General features: G+C 39.3%; 1 protein-coding gene across 3 annotated transcripts in view; it reads left to right on the forward strand.

Annotated features, from left to right (window-relative positions):
• LOC117082658 (protein AF-10) overlaps window positions 1-24,758 on the forward strand; it is a 221,636-nt gene that overhangs the window by 76,551 nt on the left and 120,327 nt on the right. For 2 of the 3 annotated variants that reach the window (XM_033209556.1, XM_033209554.1), the window contains 3 exons: window positions 15,633-15,736; window positions 18,058-18,151; window positions 20,326-20,421. The gene's annotated coding sequence lies outside the window, so the exon portion shown is untranslated. Of the gene's footprint in view, window positions 1-15,632; window positions 15,737-18,057; window positions 18,152-20,325; window positions 20,426-24,758 lie in introns of those variants that run through there. The other variant, XM_033209555.1, reaches the window with a different exon arrangement.

A 24,758-nucleotide genomic window follows, 5' to 3' on the forward strand; every position in this document is an offset into this window, starting at 1 on the left:
CAGGATCTCCTTATGTTGCCCAGGGAGGTCTCTAACTCTTGGTCTCAAGGAATCCTCCTACCTGAGCCTCTCAAAGTGCTGGAATTACAGTCGTGAGCCAGCACCCCTGGCCAGTGGCCAGTTTTTGTAGAATTTAAATAATTGGATCCTATTTTTATATTTTTGACTGCTAATATTTTCTTCTGTTACATGCATTAACTCATGATTTCACTGACATGTTTTGTTAAAATTACCTTTTAATAAGTTTTCAGAAATGTGAAGATTGTGGCAACAAAGGGATTTGGGAACTTTTTTGGGGTAGAAGCTTGTATCCTTCAGAGGCAAAGAAGCATTCATTTTTAGAAAGCTACAGTTTCCATAGAGAGTAGTTAGCAGATGATGAATATATCATATGTGTATGTATATGTATATGTATATTTTTAAATAGTCCTTTATATTGGATGGCCCTGAAGTAAAGAGTGTTTATAAGTATAGGAATGATGAGCTAGGCCAGAGAAACAAACAAAAACATCAAAAAACATGATGTCATCTAATTGTAAGATTAAACCTAATGGAAGTCTTAGAAATTGCTAACCTGTTTCCCGCTTATTTTTTTCCAAAAGTAATAGTAGTGGATAGCAATTAAGTTTTCATCGGTATATTTAGTGTCTGTGTAAACAATGTTTTTTTTTTTTTTTTTGAGACGGAGTCTTGCTCCGTGGCCCAGGCTGGAGTGCAGTGGCTCAATCTTGGCTCAGTGCAACCTCCATCTCCCAGGTTCAAGTGATTCTCCTGCCTCAACCTCCCAAGTAGCTGGGACTACAGACCAGGATGGTCTCGATCTCCTGATCTCATGATCCGCCCACTTCAGCCTCCCAAAGTGCTGGAATTACAGGTGTGAGCCACTGCGGCGGCCAGAACTTTGTTTTTTTTTTTTTTTTTGAGATTGAGTCTTGTTCTGTCGCCCAGGCTGGAGTACAGTGCTGAGATCTCGGCTTACTGCAACCTCCACCTCCCAGGTTCAAGCGATTCTCCTGCCACAACCCCCCGGAGTAACTGGGATTACAGGCATCCACTACCACACCCAGCTAATATATATATATATATATATATATTTTTTTTTTTAAGGCAGATTCTCACTCCATCACTCAGGTTGGAGTGCAGTGGGTATGATCTTGGCCCAGTGCACCCTCTCTGCCTCCCAGGTTTAAGTGATTCTCATCATGCCTCAGTCTCCTGAGTAGCTGGGATTATAGGCGTGGACCACCATGCCTGGCTAATTTTTGTATTTTTGTTTTTTTTTTTTTTTTTTTTTTTGAGACGGAGTCTCGCTCTGTCACCCAGGCTGGAGTGCAGTGGCCAGATCTCAGCTCACTGTAAGCTCCGCCTCCCGGGTTTACGCCATTCTCCTGCCTCAGCCTCCCGAGTAGCTGGGGATTACAGGCGCCGCCACCTCGCCCGGCTAGTTTTTTGTATTTTTAGTAGAGACGGGGTTTCACAGTGTTAGCCAGGATGGTCTCGATCTCCTGACCTCGTGATCCGCCCGTCTCGGCCTCCCAAAGTGCTGGGATTACAGGCTTGAGCCACCGCGCCCGGCCTAATTTTTGTATTTTTGGTAGAGATGGGATTTGGTAGAGATGTTGGCCGGGCTGGGCTCGAACTCCTGATCTCAAGTGATCCAGCAGCCTTAGCCTCCCAAAGTGCTGGGATTACAGGTGTAAGCCACTGTACCTGGCCAAGTAAAAGATATTTTTGAAAGCACTAAATATTCTTTATGGGTTTTAGGACTCCCAAAAATGAGGTTTCAGGTAAATAGGGAAGCGAAACATTTCATCTATCTGCCCATTCATCTTGTCCTCATTTATGGCTTGTCCTCTTATATGTATCAGGTCTGCATAGTGGATAGATGTGCATAAATCAGTGATTGTTAAACAGTAATATGTGCAAGGATTTTCGAGGTACAGTGAATGTCCACCTAACCTTTAACAGGACTGAGGAAAGAGGGAGGAGGTATCTTAGAAAAGGTCGCAGTTTTTCCTAAGAGTAAGAAACCTCCAGGTGCTGACTGAAGAGAGGAGAAAGGAAGGAACACATAAGTGGCTGTTAATTTTACAGATTGAAGGAGCAAAAGCTTTGAAGTGGGAAATAACAAGGACAGTGGTGAGCAGAGGGAGGGATTTGGGATGATGGCAGGGAGAAGGGTAGTATTGTTAGGACCCTGAATGTGCTAGGCAGAATGCTGAGAGAGATTGTCAAGGGTCACATGTTCAGGCACCTCATGCATCGTGTTAAGGAGCCTAAAGCTTATCCCTATTGAAGGGTTTTTATGTTCAGAAAGGATATGCTTAGGTCTGTCATTCTAATGGATCAGGGGAAGGAGGATTGGGAGATGGAAGATAGAAGAGACAAGAGACCTAGAATCTGTTGAGACTCTGACAGTGTCCCAGAGGTACTAATGAGGATCTGAAGTAGTAGGAACAACAGGACAGAGACATTCAGTAATATGTAAGAGCTTCAGCTGACCAGCCTGGTGATCAATTTAATGTGACAGAGAAGAGGGAGGAAGAAATAGCAGAATGGGTTTTCCATTTCGAGAATATAAGTACTAGGTGCATCACCATTACCTGAGATGGAACACACACATACACACACACACACACACATACACACACACACACACACACACTCTCTCTCTCTCTCTCTCTCTCTCTCTCTGTCTGTCTCACAGTGAGTTAATTGAACCATTTCTTAGAATGAAGAGATAGACACTAAGTTTTAAATTCCCGGCTTATGTTAATGGAACATATTACCCTGTTTGTAAAACAAGTCTTGTGTCTACAAATTGTTCACTGGCATATATTAACAAGATGATAATAAGGCCCCAGATATTCACGTTTGTATGAAAGCATTGAATATATTTGCATTTGTCTATATCTAATAAATGTTTATTTTTGCTTGGCACTTTATACTAGTTACTTAGATGAGTGCTTAAGTTAATTTTTCTTTTCTGGAGAATTGAAGCATTTTGAAAAGCAAGATCTTGCAGTTCTATCTGTAAAAAAACTCATTTGTTCTTTTTGATATATCAGCTGATTCTCATTTTGAAATTTCCTGTTTGACTTCTCTCTGTTGTCTATGTGTTCTCTCTCTCCAGCCCCCTCTCCCCAAACCTTAGTTAAACATTTTCTTACACTTGGTATTCTCTTTTTCTCAGGAATAGTAAACTATTATTCATTATATTTGTTTCTTGTGGTCTCTTCTCCCCTCCCCTTCCCCTCTTCTTTTTTTTCCGAGATGGTCTCTCGCTGTTGCCCAGGCTGGAGTGCAGTGGTGCAATTATAGCTCACTGTAGCTTCGACCTCCCAGCCTTAAGCGATCCTCCCACCTCAGCCTCCTGAGTAGCTGGGACTACAGGCATTCATCGTCATGTCTGGCTACTTTTGTTTTATTTTTGTAGAGATGGGATCTTACTATGTTACCTAGGCTGGTCTTGAACTCCTGGATTCAAACAACCCCCTAGCCTTGGCTTCCCAAAGTGTTGGAATTACAAGCGTGAGCCACCATGCTTGGTCTCTTTGTGTCTTTTGTGCTTGTCAACTTGATATATTATTTGCTTTCTTACTCCCAACAATTCCAAGACTCAAAGGCCTATTTATCTGATAAGGACTGTGGAAGAATGGCACTATAATATCCCTCATTGTTATTTCTTTAATCTTAGCTACCAAAGGCAGCAAACATTCCAATCTAAACTTTTGAAAAGGGCAGTGTATAGTCGCTAGCTTAAAATTGTTCATGAGATTAAAATCTATAATCTCACTCACCAATATTGCCTGTCTCAATGCTTTTCTTTTTGTAATATTTATTTATTTAGAGACAGAGTCTTACTCCGTCACCCCATGGTGGACGCAATTATGCAGTGAACAATTATGGTTCATGATACCCTCAAACTACGGGCCTCAAGCAATCAGTCCTCCCACCTCAGTCTCCCGAGTAGCTAGGAGTACAGGTGCCACTACCACACCCAGTTTTTTTAAAAAAAATATTGGTAGAATTGGTAGAGAGACAGCGTCTTGCTATATAGCCCAGGCTGGTTGTGAACTCCTGGCCTCTAGTTGACCTTCCACCTCAGCCCCCCAAAATGCTGGGATTATAGTCAGCCACTATGCCTGGCCCTATCTCCGGTTTTTTTTGTTTTTTTTTTTAATTAAATGTTCATTTGGCTTCTGGAGTACTCTAGATGATAGGTATTTATATAATTGATAAGAAATTGATCAGGAGATTTTACAAAAACTGATACTTAAGGGGAGGTTACATTGCTGAGCAACATGGTATCAAAATAAGACAGGTCAAATTTGAGAAATCTGTGATTCTACAGGTTACCCTACAGGTAACTGACCCGATGTCTCAGTCCTAAATTTCCAGGAGAGCAATTCTGGTGTAAGCACCTGGATTTAGAAGCTATTTTCACCTAGACAAACATGAGTACCTAGGCACCATTCCATTATTAGAAATTGAGCACAGATGCTAATTTCTAGAAAAGAGAGATGGGTTGTCCAGGTGGGCAAGAAGTTGCAGTTTTGATCAGGCTGCTGCTGCTGGTAATTTTTTTCCAGACACAAAGTTCCAGGATACATAGTTTGCCTCTTTCTCCCCTACCACCGGCTGGCCCCCCCATTATAGGTCAAATTTATTTTTTTTTTGAAAGTTGATAGCATTGACGTATCCTGGAATTGTGACCATTTAAGTTCCCAGGTAATATACCATGTGATAATCTTTTTATAGGGTTATGTCAAGAACCTTTTGTATGTACCACCTTTTCCCCACAGTGATGAAGAAACAAAGGAATGCATGTTAGTTGCAAAAAGTCTGAGTGAACTAGACTCCTAGATTAACGTGTCTTATGTGACACTAGGGGCATATAGATCATTTTTAAGGGAATATAAGTAACTGTGATGATTAATGTTTACAAATTGGTTTTAATTTTTTGAAGCTGTTGTTGTGCCATATAATCCATTATGGTTTTCTTCACATAAACATTTAAATGGAGTTTTTTCCTTTATCTAAACTCTTTACCAAAATTTTTTTTTTCTTTTTTTTTGAGATGGAGTCTCACTGTTGCCCAGACTGGTGTGCAATGGTGCAATCTTGGCTCACTGCAACCTCCTCCTCCTGAGTTCAAGCCATTCTCCTGTCTTAGCCTCCCGAGTAGCTGGGATTATGGGTGTCCACCACCATGCTCAGCTAATTTTTTTTTTTTTTTTTTTTTTGTATTTTTGGTAGAGGCGGGGTTTCACCATGTTGGCCAAGCTGGTCTCAAATTCCTGGTATCAGGTGATTTGCCCACCTTGGCCTCTGAAAGTGCTGGGATTACAGGTGTGAGCCACTGTGCTGGCCTTGATCAATTTCTTTTATCCCTGATGTAAAGAACAGCTTTGGGGCTTATTTCCAGTTTTATTCAAATGTTTTCTAATTTGTTTGCTTCTGCTTTTAAATACTCTACTTATTATAACATTCTTTTGTTTATTAAGAATTTATTTCTGAAATTGTCAAATATGTAAAAACAGTAAGCAATAATAAACACCCTGCATATATTCATCACCCAATTCTAAAACCTGACCAGCTCATAGCCAATTTTCATACATCTCCTGTAGTAGTTTCCTAGGGCTGCTGTAACAAAATATCACAAACTGGGAGGCTTAAAGCAGCAGAAATTTCTTCTCACAATTAAGGAGGCTACAAGTCTGAAATAAAGATATCAGCTGGGTTGGATCCTTTTGAGAACTCATAAGGGAAATCTGTTCCATGCCTCCTAGCTTTTGGTGATGGGTGTCAATGGTTGACAGGTTTTTTTTTTTTTCTTTCTTTTTTTAATCACCCTAATCTCTGCTTCTATCTTCACATTCCATTCTTCCTTTGTTTCTGTCTCCATATGGCTATCTTCTTATTAGGAGATGAGTCATATTGGATTAGAGGCCTGCCCTACTCCATCATGTGACCTCATCCTAATTACATTTGCAATGGTCCTTTTTCCAAATAAGGTTACTCTCTAAGATCGGGAGGTTAAGGACTTCACATACATTTCTTGGGGACCACAATTCACAATTCAACCCATAGCAGGCTGCATTCTGCCCCCACCCCCGTAATTTATGTTCTTTCCACATATAAAATAGATGCGCTGTATCCCAATATCCCCCAAAAGTAATTAATCCATTTTGATGTAAACTCTGTAAGTCTCACATCTTACCTGAATATACTAAACTCAGAAAGTCCCAAATCTCATCTTCTGAATCATCTGAATTGGCGATGGGTTAAGACTTTGGTTAATTCTGAAGCAAAATTTCTGTCTCTGCTGGGCATCTCTGGTGGCTCATACCTGTAATCTCAGCACTTTGGAAGGCCAAGGTGGGCAGATGACCTGAGGTCAGGAGTTCAAGACCAGCCTGGCTAACACAGTGAAACGTGTCTCTACTAAAAATGCAAAATTAGCCGGGTGTGGTGGCACATGCCTGTAGTCCCAGCTACTTGGGAGGCTGAGGCAGGAGACTCGCTTGAACTCGGGAGGCAGAGGTTGTAGTGAGTCAAGATTGTGCCATTGCACTCCAGCCTGGGTGGCAAGAGTGAGACTCTGTCTAAAAAAAATAATAATAATAACAACTTCTATTTCTAAATCTGTGATACATAGAAAACAAGTTATCTTTCTGAGATGCGGTGGTGGGACAGGCAGAGAAGCATTCCTATTCCAAAAGAGATAAATTGGAAGGAAAAAAGGGATTTAGAGCAGGTTTATAAGTCTGCAGGACAAATTCCATTCAGTTCTGAGACTTGAAAATAGTTCTCTGTGGCTTGATATTCTGTTCTCTAGGCCCATTGACATGGCCTTACCCCTTGGTCCTGGGTTGGCAGCCTGCCCTTTTTTTTTTTCTTATGCCCACTTAGTTCTTTTTTTTTTTCCTACCTTTTTAATCTTAAGTACAGATACTTCTTGAGTTACGATGAGCTTACATTCTAATAAGGCAGGAGGATTATTTGAGCCCAGAAGTTTGAGGCTTTCATGTGTGATTATTGCACCTGTGAACAGCCACTTCACTGCAGCCTAGGCAACATAGTGAGACCCCATCTCTAAAAAAAGAAAAGAAAGAAATATTCCTTACTTATCTAACATCTTGGCTTAGCCTAGCCTACCTTAAACATGCTCAGAACACTTACATTAGCCTGCAGTTGGGAGATATCATCCGGCTACACAGTTCACTGGACAAGCAGGCATTGGTTGTTTAGTCTCATGATGGCATGGCTGACTGGGAGTTGTGGTTTGCTGCCGCTGCCCAGCATCACAAGAGAATATTGTACTAATGTGTGTTGGGTTTGCTTCATGGTGGTAAAGTTGAGAAACTCTAAGTAGAATGATTTTAAGTTGGATACCACCTACAGATACTTTCTAGTATACCATTTTAATTTCTTTCTTTTCTTTTTCTTTTTTTTTTTTTTTTGAGACGGAATCTTGCTCTGTCGCCCAGGCTGGAGTGCAGTGGCCGGATCTCTGCTCACTGCAAGCTCCGCCTTCCGGGTTTACACCGTTCTCCTGCCTCAGCCTCCCGAGTAGCTGGGACTACAGGTGCCCGCCACCACGCCTGGCTAATTTTTTGTATTTTTTTAGTAGAGGCAGGGTTTCACCGTGTTAGCCAGGATGGTCTCTATCTTCTGACCTCGTGATCTGCCCGTCTCGGCCTCCCAAAGTGCTGGGATTACAGGCTTGAGCCACTGCGCCCGGCCATTTTAATTTCTTTTATTTTATTTTATTTTTGAGATAAGGTCTTGTTCTGTCACCCTGTCTGGAGTGCAGTGGCACTGTCACGGTCACTGCAACATCAACCTCCCAGGTTCAAGTGATCCTTCCTGCTCAGCCTCACAAGCAACAGCGACTATCGCCATATGCCATCATGCCTAAGTTTTTTATTGTTTGTAGTGACTGGCTATGTTGCCCAGGCTGGTGTCAAACTCCTGGGCTCAAGCTATCCTCCTGCTTCAGTCTCCCAAAGTGCCGGGAGCTACAGGTGTTTGGCTTACTGGCCTGGCCTTTTTTATGTTTGAGATATATATATATATCTCACTCCCATTGAGATATATATGTATATATATCTCAATCTCGACTCACTGCAGGCTCTGCCTCTGGGTTCATGCCATTTTCCTGCCTCAGCCTCCCGAGTAGCTGGGACTACAGGGGCCTGCCACCACGCCTGGCTAATTTTTTTGTAGTTTTAGTAGAGACAGGGTTTCACCGTGTTAGCCATGCTGGTCTTGATCTCCTGACCTCGTGATCTGCCCGCCTCGGCCTCCGAAAGTGCTGGGATTACAGGCGTGAGCCACTGTGCCCGGCCCTTTATGATTTTTAAAACGATTTTTCTTGGATTATTTTCTTAATGGTTGTTGTAGGGCTTACTATCTTTATCTTAACTTACTTTGCTTAATTTTAGTAAGATGTATAAGCATATCTTTTTTTTTTTCTTAAGCATATCTCATTTTATTGGGCTCCTTTTTATTGTGCTTCACAGGAATTGTATGACTTTTTTCTTTTTTTACCAAATTGAAGGTTTGTGGCAACCCTGGAGTAAGCAAGTCTGTTGGTTTCATTTTTCCAACAGCATGTGCTCACTTAGTGACTCTTTGTCCCTTTTTGTTAATTCTCATAATATTTCACACATTTTCATCATTATATCTGTTATGGTTATGTATGATCAGTGACCTTTGATGTTACTTACTATGAGATGAAGTTAATAAATGTTGTATGCATTCTGACTGCTGTACCAGCTCGCTGTTCATCTCTCTCTACTCTCCTCAGGCCTCCCTGTTCCCTAAGACACAACAATATTGAATGTAGGCCAATTAGTAACCGTTTGACAGTGTACGTAGTCACCTAGGAGCTCTGATGAAGATGTACAAGAAAATGTTCTTTTCATGCCTGCTAACACAACATCCATCCTGCAGTCTGTGGATCCAGGAGTCAATTTGACGTATAGGTCTTATTTAAGAAACACATTTCGAAAGGCTATGGCAGCTATATAGAGGGTGATTCCTCTGATGGATCTGGACAAAGTACATTGAAGACTTTCTGGAAAGAATTCACCATTCTAGGTACCATTAAGAACATTTGTGTTTTGTGGGTGGAGGTCAAAATATCAACATGAACGGGAGTTTGAAAGAAGTTGATTGTATCCTTCATGGATGACTGAGAGATTCAAGACTTTGATGGAGGCTGCAGATATGGTGACCAATAGCAAGAGAGCTAGAATTAGAAGTGGAACCTGAAGGTGTGACTGAATTGCTGCAATCTCATGGTCAAACTTCAGTGAATATCTTCTCATAGATGAAGAAAGAAAGTGCTTTCTTGAGATGGAATCTGTTTCCTGTGAAGATGGTGTAAACATTGTTGAAATGACAACAAAGGTTGTAGAATATGGCCCTATACTTAGTTGATGAAGTGGCAACCAGGTTTGAGAGAATTGACCCCAATTTTGAAGAAAGTTTTACTATAGGCAAAATGCTGTCAAACAGCAGCATATGCTACACAGCAATGTTTTATGAAAGGAAGAGTCAATTGATATAGCCAACTTTATTGTTATTTTAAAAAATGGCTGGGAGTGGTAGTTCATACCTTTAATCCCATCCCTTACGGAGACAGTAGTATTGCTTGAAGCCAGGAGTTTGAGACCACCCAGGGCAACATAGCAAGACCTTGTCTCTACTTAGAAAAAAAAAAAAAAAAAAAAGAAAGAAAGATAGTGAAAGTGCCACAACCACCACCTCAGTGAGTCAGAAGCCATCAACTCTGAGGCAGGAGTTTTTACCACCAAAAAGATAAAGACTTGCAGAAAGCAGTATTCTCCTGTAAAGCTCCATTGTCGTCTTCTGCCTTTTGCTGTTATTATAATAAACATTATATATGTTAAAAACTCAACAATATGTTGGTAAACTTACTGTTTTATGTAATCTGTGCTTTTTTTTTTTTGAGATGGAGTTTTGCTCTAGTTGCCCAGGCTGGAGTGGAATGGCGCGATCTCGGCTCACCACAACCTCCGCCTCTTGGGTTCAAGCAATTCTCATGCATCAGCCTCCTGAGTATAGCTGGGATTATAGGCATGCGTCACCATGCCCAGCTAATTTTGTATTTTTAGTAGAGACAGGGTTTCTCCATGTTAGTCAGGCTGATCTGGAACTCCTAACCTCAGGTGATCCGCCCACCTTGTCCTCCCAAAGTGCTGGGATTACAGGCACGAGCCACCCCTGCCTAGGTATTAATTCTTCATTATAACTTTGACCCAATCTTGTTTCATTGTATTGTCATTGTCACATTGTTACATTTATATATGTTACAGTCTTGGCAATACAATTTGTAGACATTGTTTAATTCAACTATTTAAATTAAATAGATAAGAGAAGAATGAAGAAGAAATACCTAATCACACTGTTTTACTTCCTACATGATCTATGTCAGAGCTGTTTGTTTTTCATGTAGATTGCAATTACTGTTTGGTGTCTCTTGATTTTAGCTAAAAGAATTTCCTTTAGTATTTCTTTTTTGTCACATCTGGAGCAAGAAAATCTCTAAATTTTTATTTTAAAATGTTTATATTTGCCTTTATTTTTGAAAGACAGTTTTGCTAGTTATAGGATTCTTGATTTACAGGTTTCTTTTTTCTTTTTTTTTTTTTTTTGGTATTTTGAATATGTTATTCCACTGCCCTCCGGCCTCCGTAGTTACTGATTGGATCTCAGGTGTTAATTTTACTATATTTATCTTACATGTGGCATGCCATTTTTCTCATTCTGTTTTAAGAGTTTTCTCTTTATTTTTGGCTCTTTTTTTTTTTTTTTTGAGACAGAGTCTTGCTCAGTTGCCCATGCTGGAGTGCAGTGGCACAATAAAGGCTCAGTGTAGTTATTGATATCCTAGGCTCAAGCCATCTTCTCACCTCAGCTTCTTGAGTAGCTGGGACTACAGGCTTGCACCATCACGCCTGGCCTGGCTAATTTTTTTTTTTTTTTTTTTTTTTTTTAAGTAGAGGTGAAGTTTTGCTATGTTGCCCAGGCTGGTGTTGAACTCCTGGGCTCAAGCGATCCTCCTGCCTCAGCCTCTCAAAGTGCTGGGATTGTAGGCATGAGTTACCACTCCTGGCCACTTTCATAATTTTTAGTGTGGATCTCTTTGTTTTCATCTTATTTTGAGTTTGTTGAGATTTTTGGATGTATAATTTTTTTAAAATCAAATTTTGGAAGTTTTCAGCACTGGACTTTGAAATGTAGTTTCTATCTCCCTTTCTCTTCTCCTTCTGGTTATTGATACATATGTGCATTTAATGGTGTCCCACATTTTTTTCAGGCTGTTATTTAGGTTGTATAATCTAAGAAAAAAACTGTCCTTTAGGTTATATAATCTGTATTGATCTCTTCTTAAGTTTGCTAATTTTTTTCTTCTCCCAATTCAATCAGCTTTTGAGTGTTTTAAATAAAATTTAAACTCCAGATTTTCCATTTGTTTGAGGTCTTTGTCTCCTGAGTCCAACATCTGGGCACTCTCAAAGGCAGTTTCTCTTCCTGCTCCTTTTTCCTGTGTGTGTTCTTTATTTTTTAATTTTTTGTTGAATACCTATTTTAGGTAATATAGCACCTCTGGATAATGATTCTTTTTCTCCCTGTATGTCTTACTATTGTTTGTTTGGTCATTTATTTGCTTAATCACTTTACCAGACTGATTTTCTGAAGTCTGTTTTTCCAATGGTATACACCCTCAGATGGCCCTGCTCAAACAAATGTAGGACCCACTTTCCCCCCACCATTGCCCCCTTTTTTTAGCTTTACCTCCTAGGATTGCCACACCTTGGGGCCACATAAACCACTTATTGTACTTAACCTCTTAGCCAGTTATATTTTCACCCTTTCCTTTTGGAGGTGTTTGTTGCTTAGAGACTATTTTCCAAGGATATCAAAGGTTATTTTCCAGTCATTTCTTAGAGGGTGTACAATTGAGCTTGTACACAGTCTTTTGACCATTAGGTATGAATGTGATTTTACTTTGAAATTTGACTTTTGAGGAATTGCCCCTGGGTCAGAGTAACTAATTTTTCAGCCAGTTTTTGATCAGAGGTTGTATTGTAGCCCCTTGAGCTTTATTGATTGATGCATTTGTATTTGGCTTGGGGAGTGCTTTTAGGTAGGTCACAAATCCTGATACAATTTCTCCCCATTGGGTGCAGCCTAGTTCATGTGCACAACATTTTAGAACCCTAGGGATGAGTGTGATTCCAGGAGGGCCCTTCTTGCTGCCTTTCTCTAGTTCACTCTTTTAATCTTCTGGCTGTTCAGTTGTACTTGTTTCTCCTTGTAACTATCATTCTTGTCCTAATTGCTAACAAGTCTCCATTGTTTGGTTTTTTCCCTCTGACTTTACTTAAATTGTAGTGAGTACACTGGAAAATAGATTTCAGGTACTCTTTATTAGTTTTCTTTTTTTTTTTCTTATTTGTTTTTGTTTGACAAATCATAATTGTATATGTTTGCAGAGTACAGTGTGATGTTTTCACACACACGCACACACACAAATTGTGAATTCTCCATTATTTTTGACAACACCCTTAAGCATGAACTCTAAGCCTGTTAAAAAGCAAAGTCTGTCCTCTCAAGCAGATCTGCTGAATTCTTTGGTTCTTACGGTCCCCTTAAGTGTACACCCTCTGCCCTGCTGCTCTGGAACTGGGGATGGGATGAATAGCCTTCTTCTGAAGAGATACTCTTGCTCTATAACGGTATTGAGAGAAGGCAAGGATATGATAGCTTCTTGTTTTTTCAGTTTGTTTCTCATAATATGGAACTTTCCACTCTACTAAAAGCTGGGGCAGGGATGATAGGGCCCTAATATTCTTGACTTTTTGTGAGGATGGGGATCTGTGAATGGGTGCTACCAGGTCTGAGTTGGATCAGAGACACTGGCAGCCTGGCCCTCATAGGATGAAACTATAGTCCTAGACTAGAAGCTGAGTTGGAGGGAGCCCTCATCTTCTTGGCCACGTCATCTAGAGTGGACCATTTGTCATAGGGAGCTGTTGGTGTGGGGATGCTGGGAGCAAGTTGTGGCTTAAATGCTACAGACTCTTAGTGTCATTATTGAGATTTAGTAGATTTACTTGGGTAAATTTTTTTTCTGTATGTCGGTAGGACAATTCCAGAGACTACTTGACTGTTTTTCACCTGTGAAATGGTTACTTCTCTGGGGAGAAGATCTCCTGTTCTGGATGTTTCACCCCCTTTCTTTTTTGTTTTAAATAAATAAAAGTTATATTTTAAAGTTTTATGGGCTAGTTAAATGATTTCTATTCACTGTCCGCTCTTTGGAAGTTACTGAGGTATTTGAGGCCTCTTTTGCATATTTTCCCCAAATTTTGCCATATAGAATGTTATTGTTTCGGGCCGGGCGCGGTGGCTCAAGCCTGTAATCCCAGCACTTTGGGAGGCCGAGATGGGCGGATCACGAGGTCAGGAGATCGAGACCATCCTGGCTAACAGGGTGAAACCCCGTCTCTACTAAAAAATACAAAAAACTAGCCGGGCGAGGTGGCGGGTGCCTGTAGTCCCAGCTACTCGGGAGGCTGAGGCAGGAGAATGACGTGAACCCGGGAGGCGGAGCTTGCAGTGAGCTGAGATCTGGCCACTGCACTCCAGCCTGGGCGACAGAACGAGACTCCGTCTCAAAAAAAATAAATAAATAAAGAATGTTATTGTTTCGGTGTGCTCTATTATTTTCTTTTTAAATTTTTTTGATCATTTGTAGGAAAAAATGCATGCAAAATTCTTCCATTGTAACTGGTACTTAGAAATACTTTTATTCAGTGTGTCTAGATAGGATTTGTTGTTATTTGGGATTTTACTTTTTAGAGGTATAAAGTGATGTTTGCAATTCAGTTGAGTCTGAATCCTAGTTTTTCTTTTTTCTTTTTTTTTTTTTTTGAGATGGAGTCTCGCTCTGTCGCCCAGGCTGGAGTGCAGTGGCCGGATCTCAGCTCACTGCAAGCTCCGCCTCCCGGTTTCACGCCATTCTCCTGCCTCAGCCTCCCGAGTAGCTGGGACTACAGGCGCTCGCCACCTCGCCCGGCTAGTTTTTGTATTTTTAGTAGAGACGGGGTTTCACCGTGTTAGCCAGGATGGTCTTGATCCCTGACCTCGTGATCCGCCCGTCTCGGCCTCCCAAAGTGCTGGGATTACAGACTTGAGCCACCGCGCCTGGCGTCTTTTTTCTTTTTTTTTTTAGATGGAGTCTCTCTCTTGGTGCCCAGGCTAGAGTGCAATGGCATGATCTCGGCTCACTGTAACTTCCACCTGCCTGGTTCAAGCGATTCTCCTGCCTCAGCCTCCTGAGTAGCTGGCATTACAGGCACCCACCACCATGCTTGGCTAATTTTTTTTTTTTGTAATTTTAGTAGAGATGGGGTTTCACCATTTTGGCCAGGCTGGTCTCAAACTCCTGACCGCAGGTGATCCACCCGCCTTGGCTTCCCGAAGTGCTGGGATTACAGGTGTGAGCCACCATGCCCAGCAAATTCTAGTTTTTCAGTAGAGGAGTTGAAATCATGTACCTAGTTAGATAATTAGTTTTTTGTTTTTTTTTGTTTGTTTGTTTTACTGTGTCCTTGTAAATATTGTTGCATGGTGTTATTTGCCACCGCAGTGCAGAGTGAATGAAAGGATATGGTTGTACTGAAGTTGGGCTAGGTTATACTTTATTACTATTTATAAATCAGTTTCTTTTTTGACATGTATCACCTGATTATATGTAGTTAGACATAACTTTTTATATCCTCAGACTTGCAGTCTGCTGATTTTATTGTACACTGATAGTTACAGATTGTTGTTTTTGCAATTCAGTCTTCTGTCACATGACCACTCATGATTTTGAGCTGTGAAAAGTTAATATTGCCTGTTATTTGCACATGGGAAATGGAAGATGTCAGTCAAAGTTTCTGGGAGTGTTCATTGACTTTGTATCTCTTGGGCATTTCTGACCTACTTAGGTAAAGTATCTTCTTTTGTAGCCTACATATATCAGCTTGGTGGGGCTGAATGATAGGATTCCTCACAGACAGTTTAAATAAATGACCTTAAACCTTGCTCATTCATGTAGGGCTGTTCTTTGTCTCTTAGGTCCCAACACTCTGTTTCAAACTGTCTTAGATATGATTACTTCCTGCAGAGGGGAAAGATAAACATTGTTTTTACACCCTTGGTACAAGAATCAGTTTTGATGACAAGGTGTTGGGAAGAAGAGGTGTGGTAGACTGTGTTCTGGCCCACGGCCTCAGTGCCTGGGAAGAGTCTTCCTGTCTTGCAAAGTTTGTGAGACTGATGAAGACAATGCCTTTGTGAATTTTTTTAATAGGACTATTTGTATGTCTTTGTTTATGTTTTTCTGTTTGTATTATATGCAAAAATCAGATTCTTATCCAAAATGAATTCATATTTTGAGTTAAGGTAGGTTAGTTAGTATACCTGATCTTTATTTCTGAAGATAATTAAATTCTGATTTAATTACTTATCTGAAGATAAGTAAAATTCTGATTCATGTTAAGAACATGTATGATTTTTGTCTTTTTTTTTTTTTTTACTGCAAGACTTGCTACATTTGTGATGAACAAGGAAGAGAAAGCAAAGCAGCCACTGGTGCTTGCATGACATGTAATAAACATGGATGTCGACAGGCTTTCCATGTAACATGGTAAGGATGTTTCCATTGTTGCACAGAACTGAACTTGGCAAATACCTTGCATAACAATCATAAGTTAAACACTTAGATACTCAAATATTAATTATGGTAAACTTTATTGGTGTAGTTTGTATGTTAACATTTACTTATTTGTAATAAAGATAATTCTAATAACCAAATGTGTTTACCAGAGTGATTTTGCCGTAAGTGGACCCTGGTTCTGATGTCTTATTCTCTGTAAGCTTCAGTTTCATCTTGTTTAAAATTTTGGTATTGATTACCTATCCTTCAGTTTGTTATTATGATTAAATGAGCTAATCTAGGTAAGGTTAGTGCAGTGTCTGAATATAAGGATTCAGTGAATGATAGTACCTCCTTACCTTCTGTGTCTCAAATGAGAAGTAGTGTAACCATTGTCATTCTCAATATTACAATGAGACTTCTCAAAAATTTACTTAAGATACTCTTTCATGCCGGGTGCAGTGGCCCACACCTGTAATTCCAGCACTTTGGGAGGCTGAGGAGGGTGGATCACCTGAGGTCAGGAGGTCCAGACCAGCCTGGCCAACATGGCAAAACCCTGTCTCTACTAAAAATACAAAAATTAGCCAGGTGTGGTGGCACGTGCCCGTAATCCCAGCTACTCAGGAAGCTGAGGCAAGAGAATCGCTTGAACCCAGGAGGTGGAATTTGCAGTGAACTGAGATTGTGCCATTGCACTCCAGCCTGGAGACAACCAAGACTCTGTCTCAAAAAAAAAAAAAAGAAAAAAAATATATCCTTTCAGCAACAAAATTTCAAGGGCAAAAATTATTTACAACAATGTATTTTACATAATAGGTAACAGTTCCAAATAAAAAGGTCGGGAATAATCTGTGCACTTACTAATTTTAAGAATCAGTCTATGCCTCACTGCCAGTGTAAGTACATGCTCATTTCCTGAGTTTTTAGTGTTTGGTTATATGAAATCTGTTTTATACTACTCTTGTGAAATGGAAAACGGTTTTTGACTTTTATAAATTCTCGTAATGACTGTACCAAATTTCTCAAAGATGAAAGTAGTTTTTGGGGTATGAGATCTGTATACTAATATAATTTTGGAATGTTAAAAGTGTGAAAGGTCAAATTGAAAATATGATGATTAGAAACTTCAGCGTTTTGTTTTTAAAAATGAATATTCCAGGCACGGTGGCTTATTCCTGTAATCCCAGCACTTTGGGAGACCGAGGTGGGCAGATTGCCTGAGCTCAGGAGTTCGGAGCCACCCTGGGCAACATGGTGAAACCCCATTTCTACTAAAAATACAAAAAAATTAGCCAGGCGTGGTGAAGCGCTCCTATAATCCCAGCTACTCGGGAGGCTGAGGTGGGAGAATTGCTTGAGCCTGGGAGGCTGAGGTTGTGGTGAGCTGAGATCATGCCACTGAACAGAATGAGACTCCATCTCAAAAAAAAAAAAAAGAATATTAGCTGGGTGCAGTGGCTAGCCTGTAATCCCAGCACTTTAGGAGGCCAAAGTGGGAGGGTTGCTTGAGCCCAGGAGTTAAAGAGCAGCCTGGACAACATAGCAAGACACCTCATCTCTACGAAAAATAAAAACAAAATTAGCCAGGTGTGATGGTGTACTCCTGTAGTCCCAGCTATTTGGGAGGCGGAGGTGGGAGGATTGCCTGAGCCTAGGAGGTCAAGGCTGCAGTGAGCTTTCATTGCAGCACTGCACTCCAGCCTGGGTGACAGAACAAAACCCTGTCTCCGAAAAAAAAAAAAAATTGTAACATTAGGTTTCATTTTCATTTCTTCCATTGCTTTTGACTGAAAATCACAATTTATGTTTATCTTGCTTATTGTGCTGTGACTTAAAGCACTTAGAGTCTTGAGTGAATGCATGTTTTCCTTGTAATGTTATATAATCTGCATCCATGGGCTAAATACCATCCCTTTAGCCCTTTAGAGGCATGGCCTTTCTGTTTGTACCTGTGACAGATTGAAAAAATAAAACAAAGTGTTAACTGATGGGGTGGGATTGAGGGGGAAGAGAATGGATCTTAAACTTGTCTATTTGGAGACATAAAACATGTATACATCTTCATCCTAATAGAGATGTATGAAGAGTTTGTTTTAAGCCATAAACATAACTTTAAATAAAGATCAGTTGCACATTGGGGTGAAATATACTTGGTCACAGCTAGAATAAAGCTTTTTATTTTCTCATTTTTTTTTCTTAGGAGTTGTATTTTCTCAGAGCATGAATGATTGGAAGTAAATTTTATTTGCTTATATATACAGGTACTGTGATTTTAGAATATCAATAATATACTTGGCTTTTATTTTCAGCGCTCAGTTTGCCGGACTGCTTTGTGAAGAAGAAGGTAATGGTGCCGATAATGTCCAATACTGTGGCTACTGTAAATACCATTTTAGTAAGCTGGTAAGAATTTGTCTTGGATTTAATGAAGTGATTATGATTAGTGTTGACAATAGAATGACACTTTTATTTAAAAAAGCATATAACAGTTCTTCTGTCCTTGAGTTTTTGGCTTGAGATTGTGTTTAGCATGTTCTTTATTGGAAGTAAAAAGATCTATTAATAGTAATTTTAAAAGATTTTGCTTGTTTCAGTGTATTTGTAAAGGTGAATATTCTTAAATACTCTCATTTAGAATAAATATTAGTATTAGGCCGGGTGTTGTGGCTCACACCTGTAATCCCAGCACTTTGGGAGGCGGAGGCGGGCGGATCACCTGAGGTTGGGAATTGGAGACCAGCCTGACCAGCATGGAGAAACGTCGTCTCTACTAAAAATACAAAATTAGCGGGGTGTGCTGGTGCATGCCTGTAATCCCAGCTACTTGGGACTCTGAGGCAGGAGAATTGCTTGAACCCGGGAGATGGAGGTTCCAGTGAGCAGAGATGTGTCATTGCACTCCAGCCTGGGCAACAAGAGTGAAACTCCGTCTCAAAAAAAAAAAAAAAAAAAGAATATATATTAATATTGACAGTGAATGTTGGTGTACATTTAGTGAAAAAAATTAATCTGTAGAAAACTTTATATTTTTAACACCTTTAGTTAATTGGATTTTTGGCACCAATTATACATTTTGTGATTATCACTTTGTTTCTCATTTTCTGCTTAATTACTATTACCCATTTATTTATTTTCATTTTTATTTACTGGGAAATAGTAAAACTGAAGTAAGGCTCTTTTGTAACTTGCTTAAAAACCTTCAGAAAAATTTATTTAAATACAACTTTGGGAATTCTTTAGATTTGGTCACTGTTTGCTGTCACATAGGATCATGGTGATTGAGTTAGTAATATTTGATTGGGTGTTACATATTTGTATCCATGTTCCTTTGAAGGGTCAGTATGTCTGATGTCCCAGGTGTCTGTTTCTCATTCTTTTTAGTGGTAGATATGCATACACTGAAGATTTAAGGCTTCTTTATTTTTCTTTTAGTTTCTGATTTTTAAATTATTATATTTCCCTTGTGAATGGTGCTATTTCTTTTGAAAATAAATACCACAAGGGGCTCCTGTCTTATGAAGTGAGCAGCAGCTTAGGCCTCTTTAATATTTTGGTTCTTGTATATGAATTACTTAAGAGTGTGTATCTGTATATCCTTTAATGCTGAATGCTTTGATTTATTTTAATGACTAACACATTTTGAGATTATAAAATTGAAAGTTTTTCTTCCTGGGTGTTACAAGCATAGTGAAATGTTCATTTTCTAAATGAGAGATGATATAAATAAAAAAATGGATTTTGAAGTTTGTGCAAATAGAATTTTCTTATTGCTCATTATAGACTTGATGATATCCCATTTGATAGTTGGGAAAAATGTCTTTAATTAATAAGATTGTATAATCTTTACATTTGCATGGAATTTGAACTTTTTAATGGTTATTTTTATCTAGTTTACACCAATTAGATGTGGTACCACCAACTTTTAAACACCTCAAATAACTCTCACCTTCATACTTAATTATGCAATGGTACAAGTGTTTTAAACAGAAATGTGTGATGCTTTTTAGTAATGCTTTGAAAAATGCATGAGTCTAATACTGACATTTCCTTTAATTTTTAAATTTTTTTCTTTATTTGTTTTATCAAATATAATGTGCAGGGATTATTTATTGAACTGCAGAGATAAATTTTTAGAAAACTGTATACCTTAATACTGATGGTATAAGATTAAAAGTCTTCTTGCTTTTCCTAGTGGCATAAAGTAACACTTCAAATGTTTACTTTTCTGTTCTAGTCTTGGCACCCTTTTTTAATACGGCATTTTCTCTTTTTGTTGCAACTTTTTATTTTTAAGCTGATGTTGAAAATATATAGTAGCTTATTTGAAAATAGATGATCTATTTTCACACATTTTAATTTACAAAAATATGGCATTAATGTTGAGATTTTCTTTTATAATGCAATGGATAATATATGAATGGTGTCTAAACTGGATTATATAGATTGAAATAGACTTTTAAAAATTTCAGTAGACATTAAAAATACTTCATAGTTGAATTGGTTTAAACCTAACACAAAGATTATTTTAAAAAGTTTTATATACATATACATATATGTATATATATTTTCTTTTTTAGAAAAAGAGCAAACGGGGATCTAATAGGTCATATGATCAAAGTTTAAGTGATTCTTCCTCTCACTCTCAGGATAAACATCATGAGAAAGAGAAAAAAGTAAGTGGATTTGTTGTTGCTAAATTTGTAGCACATCTACTTAATAGAGTTTTTTTTTTTGCCTTTTTAGATAAAATTACGTTCTTGATAGTTAAATGGAAACATTGAAATATAGAAACATTTTGACTAATAAAGAGTATTTAATGAAAGGACAGGTTTAATGCCATATTTGTGAATATGGTTTTACCCATTGCAACTGACAATTTAGATTACAGCTTTGTTGAAAGCATGAGAGAGATTTCTTGCATGTGTTACTGTGGTCATCTTGTGAAATCTTTAGGTGACTTCAGCCATAATAGTTTGTTGCTATATATTATTAACTGATTACTTCACCTGTAAGTAATTATCAGCTTTTTTCCTTTATAATAACAATTTTGAAGTTCTATATATTCTTGGCTATTTTTTCTTTTTCAGTGGTGCTAATGGTTTATTAATTTTTTCCAGTGGCTAAATGTCATATCTTTTGTTTGAGAATATTTTGTCTTTTAATTAAAACACTAAAAGCTTGCCTAAATACTAATCTGTCTTTTCTGACTTGCCTGTTTTCCTGCTTACATTTTTACTTGCTTTATAGGAAATACTTTTTAATAAACTAAAAAATAATACTGGAAAATCATTTGTACTTAATTTGTTCTTTAAGAACATATTGCCATTAGCTGAGCATGGTGGTGGATGCCTGTAGTCCCAACTACCCAGGAGGCTGAGGCGAGAGGATTGCTTGAGTGGAGGCTGTGGGGTGCTGGGATTGTGCCAGTGCATACCAGCTTGGGTGACAGAGTGAGACCCCTGTCTCTTTAAAAAAAATCTATTATGAATTGTTTTTAAGGAAGTGAAGATAAAAAGGACATTGTCAATTGGAAAAGAATATTTTTCTTAGAAAGTTGGTATATGCTAGTTTTGGAAATATTTCTGCAGACTGTATTTAAAATTTAGATCCCGTATCATTTTCGTATTTGTAAATATGATTTGGTAAATACCAACAAATAATTGTTTAAAAACATTTTGGGATGGGCATGGTGGCTCAAGCCTGTAAAGCCCAGCACTTTGGGAGGCTGAGGGAGGTGGAGGAGTTTGAGACCAGCCTGGCCAACATGGTGAAACTGTGTCTCTACTAAAAATATGAAAAAAAAAATCATCCGGGCATGGTGGTGGTTGTTTGTAATCCCAGCTACTCAGGAGGCTGAGGCAGGAGAATCGCTTGAACCTCGGAGGCGGAGATTGCAGTGAGCTGAGATCGTTCGTGCCTCTGCACTCCAGCTTGGGCGACGGAGCGAGACTGTGTCTCAAAAGAAAAAAAAAGAAAACAAACATTTTGGTTTGACTTTGTTTGTGCCTTTTTTTGAGTTAAACATTTAAAAAACTTAAGTAGTTTTGAGAGTAAATTATCTATTATGAGTGAAATAATTATAACTTTAGGGTCATTGTTAGGCATTTATTTATTTGTTTGGAGACACAGTCCCACCCTGTCGCCCAGGCTGGAGTGCAGTGGTGTGATCTCAAGTTACGGCAACCTCTGCCTCCTGGGTTCAAATGATCCTCGTGCCACAGCCTCCCTAGTAGCTCTGTTGCCCAGGCTGGAGTACAGTGGCGTGATCTCGCATTATTGCAATCTCTGCCTCGCGGGTTCAAGCGATTGTCATGCCTCATCCTCCCTAGTAGCTGGGATTACAGGCACATGCCACCATGCCTGGCTAATTTATTTGTATTTTTAGTAGAGACGGGGTTTCACTATGTTGTCCAGGCTGGTCTCCAACTCCTGGCCTCATGCGATCTGCCCGCCTTGGCCTCCCAAAGTGCTGGGATTACAGGCGTGAGCCACCGTGCCTGGTGACATACCTACATACATACATACACACACACACATAAGCACACATACACACACTTTTTTTTAGATCTCAAGCAGCAAGTAAACATGTATATCTTGATTTCTTTTTGAGGTGGTTTGTTATAAAGTGATGATAGTAGGAGCCTGTCTTGTTTATTGTTGATTAGATTGCTGATAAAAAAAATAGCGGGGTTGGTTTAATTAGCAGTTTTAGCACCATGAAAGTTTATTTAAGCTTTTTAAGCCATCCACTAGGGATTCTTAGGCAGGACTCATTCTAAATTGTGAAGAGGGAAGCCTTACTATTAATGGTCTTCTGCCATTTCATGCATATTATCTTGTTTAAAAAGCACTTACTATATGATCGTATTTATTTTAAGATATGCCCTGTCATGTTATTTGAAGGACAGTTATTAAATATGGTATGGTGTTGAGTGAGTATAGTGCTAATGACTGCGTGTATAAATCTTTTTTTGCTCTGGGAATGAATTAAATTTTGTATTTTAAGAACTTTTTGTGGTCATTGAATGGGTGCTAGATTATAAAACATTGGTTTAGCCAAACTTGTTTAGCTTTAATATTTAGAAGTATGTAAGTACTATTTGGATTTTACTTTTGGCATATATAAGTTTAACATAATTTTTTTGCTGTCAAATTTGAATCTATTTTTACATTTTGTTTTTAACAACAGATTTACTGGTCAGCTATAAAGTAAACACACTGTAAATGAAGTAAACATACTATAAGTTTATTGTTGGACATGCTTGCTTGGCTTGGGAATATTTGGGAAAGGACTTTAAAAATATGGGATGATTATAATGATATAAGTGATACTATAGTTAAAAGATTGAGTGTTACAGACTATCAGACTTTTTATCCTTCTTTCCTTACCTCTTTTAAGCTTTTTTTTTTTTTTCCTCACTTAGGCTGGAGTGTTGCCTAGGCTGGCATTCTGTTGCCTAGGCTGGAGTGCAGTGGCACAGTCTTGGCTCACTGCAACCTCCACCTCCCGCGTTCAAGCGATTCTCCTGCCTCAGCCTCCTGAGTAGCTGGGATTACAGGTGCACACCACCACACCCAGTAATTTTTGTATTTTTTAGTAGATACGGAGTTTCACCATGTTAGTCAGGCTGATCTCGAACTCCTGACCTCATGATCCGCCCACCTCGGCCTCCCAAAGTGCTGGGATTACAGGCGTGAGCCACTGCACCTGGCCCCTCTTTTAAGATTTTTGTGTTCAGTACAGTTGTCTTGAAAATATGCCCAGCATGTTTTTAGTGTTGCATTGAAAGGTAATGCTCATAATCCAGTCAGACATTAGTATTTTTGAAACAGACAGTTCCCAACTTGAAATAGTTTGAATTACGGTTTTTAGACTTTACAATGGTATGAAAATAATACACATTTATTGTGCTTCTCGATTTGCCATGGAGTTATGTCAGGATAAACTTTTTGTAAATTGAAAATACTGTGAGTTGAAAGCACATTTTTAACAGGAAATTTTCAACGTATGATGGGTTTATTGGGAGTAGTTGCATTGTAAGGTGAGGAGCATCTATGTTGTATATTATGAGCTAAATTTTGATGATACTGTTCATAAGATACACATTGAACCACTTTCTGAATTTTTATCTTTTATCTGCCTTCATTCTGGCACTTATTTTTCTTTTTTTTTAAATTTACAATTTTAAGACTTTTTGTTTATTTATTTATTTATTGAGATGGAGTCTTGCTTTTGTCGCCCAGGCTAGAGTGCAATGTCTCGATCTTGGCTCCCTGCAACCTCCGTCTCCCTGGTTCAAGTGATTCTCCTGCCTCAGCCTCCTGAGTAGCTGGGATTGCAGGCACCTCCCACCACGCCCGGCTAATTTTCTGTATTTTTAGTAGAGACGGGGTTTGGCCAGGCTGGTATCGAACTCCTGACCTCAGGTGATCCACCCGCCTTGGCCTTCTAAAGTACTGGGATTACAGGTGTGAGCCACCATACCCTGACAAGGAATTTTTTTTTTTTTTTGAGATGTAGTCTCGCCCAGTCGCCCAGGCTGGAGTGCAGTGGCTCAATCTCAGCTCACTTCAAGCTCCGCCTCCCGGGTTCACACCATTCTCTTATCTCAGCCTTCTGAGTAGCTGGGACTACAGGCGCCCGCCACCATGCCCAGCTAATTTTTTGTATTTTTTGTATTTTTTCTTTTTTAGTAGAGACAGGATTTCACCGTGTTAGCCAGGATGGTCTTGATCTGCTGACCTCGTGATCCCCCCTTACCCCCTCTTTTTTTTTTTTTGAGACGGAGTCTCGCTCTATCGCCCAGGCTGGAGTGCAGTGGCACGATCTCAGCTTACCGCAAGCTCTGCCTCTCGGATTTACGCCATTCTCCTGCCTCAGCCTCCTGGGTAGCTGGGACTATAGGTGCCCGCCACCACGCCTGGCTAATTTTTTTGTATTTTTAGTAGAGACGGCGTTTCACTGTGTTAGCCAGGGTGGTCTTGATCTCCTGACCTCATGATCTGCCCG

Source organism: Trachypithecus francoisi, unplaced genomic scaffold (assembly GCF_009764315.1).
Source record: "Trachypithecus francoisi isolate TF-2019V2 unplaced genomic scaffold, Tfra_2.0 Lachesis_group9, whole genome shotgun sequence".
NCBI lineage: Eukaryota > Metazoa > Chordata > Mammalia > Primates > Cercopithecidae > Trachypithecus > Trachypithecus francoisi.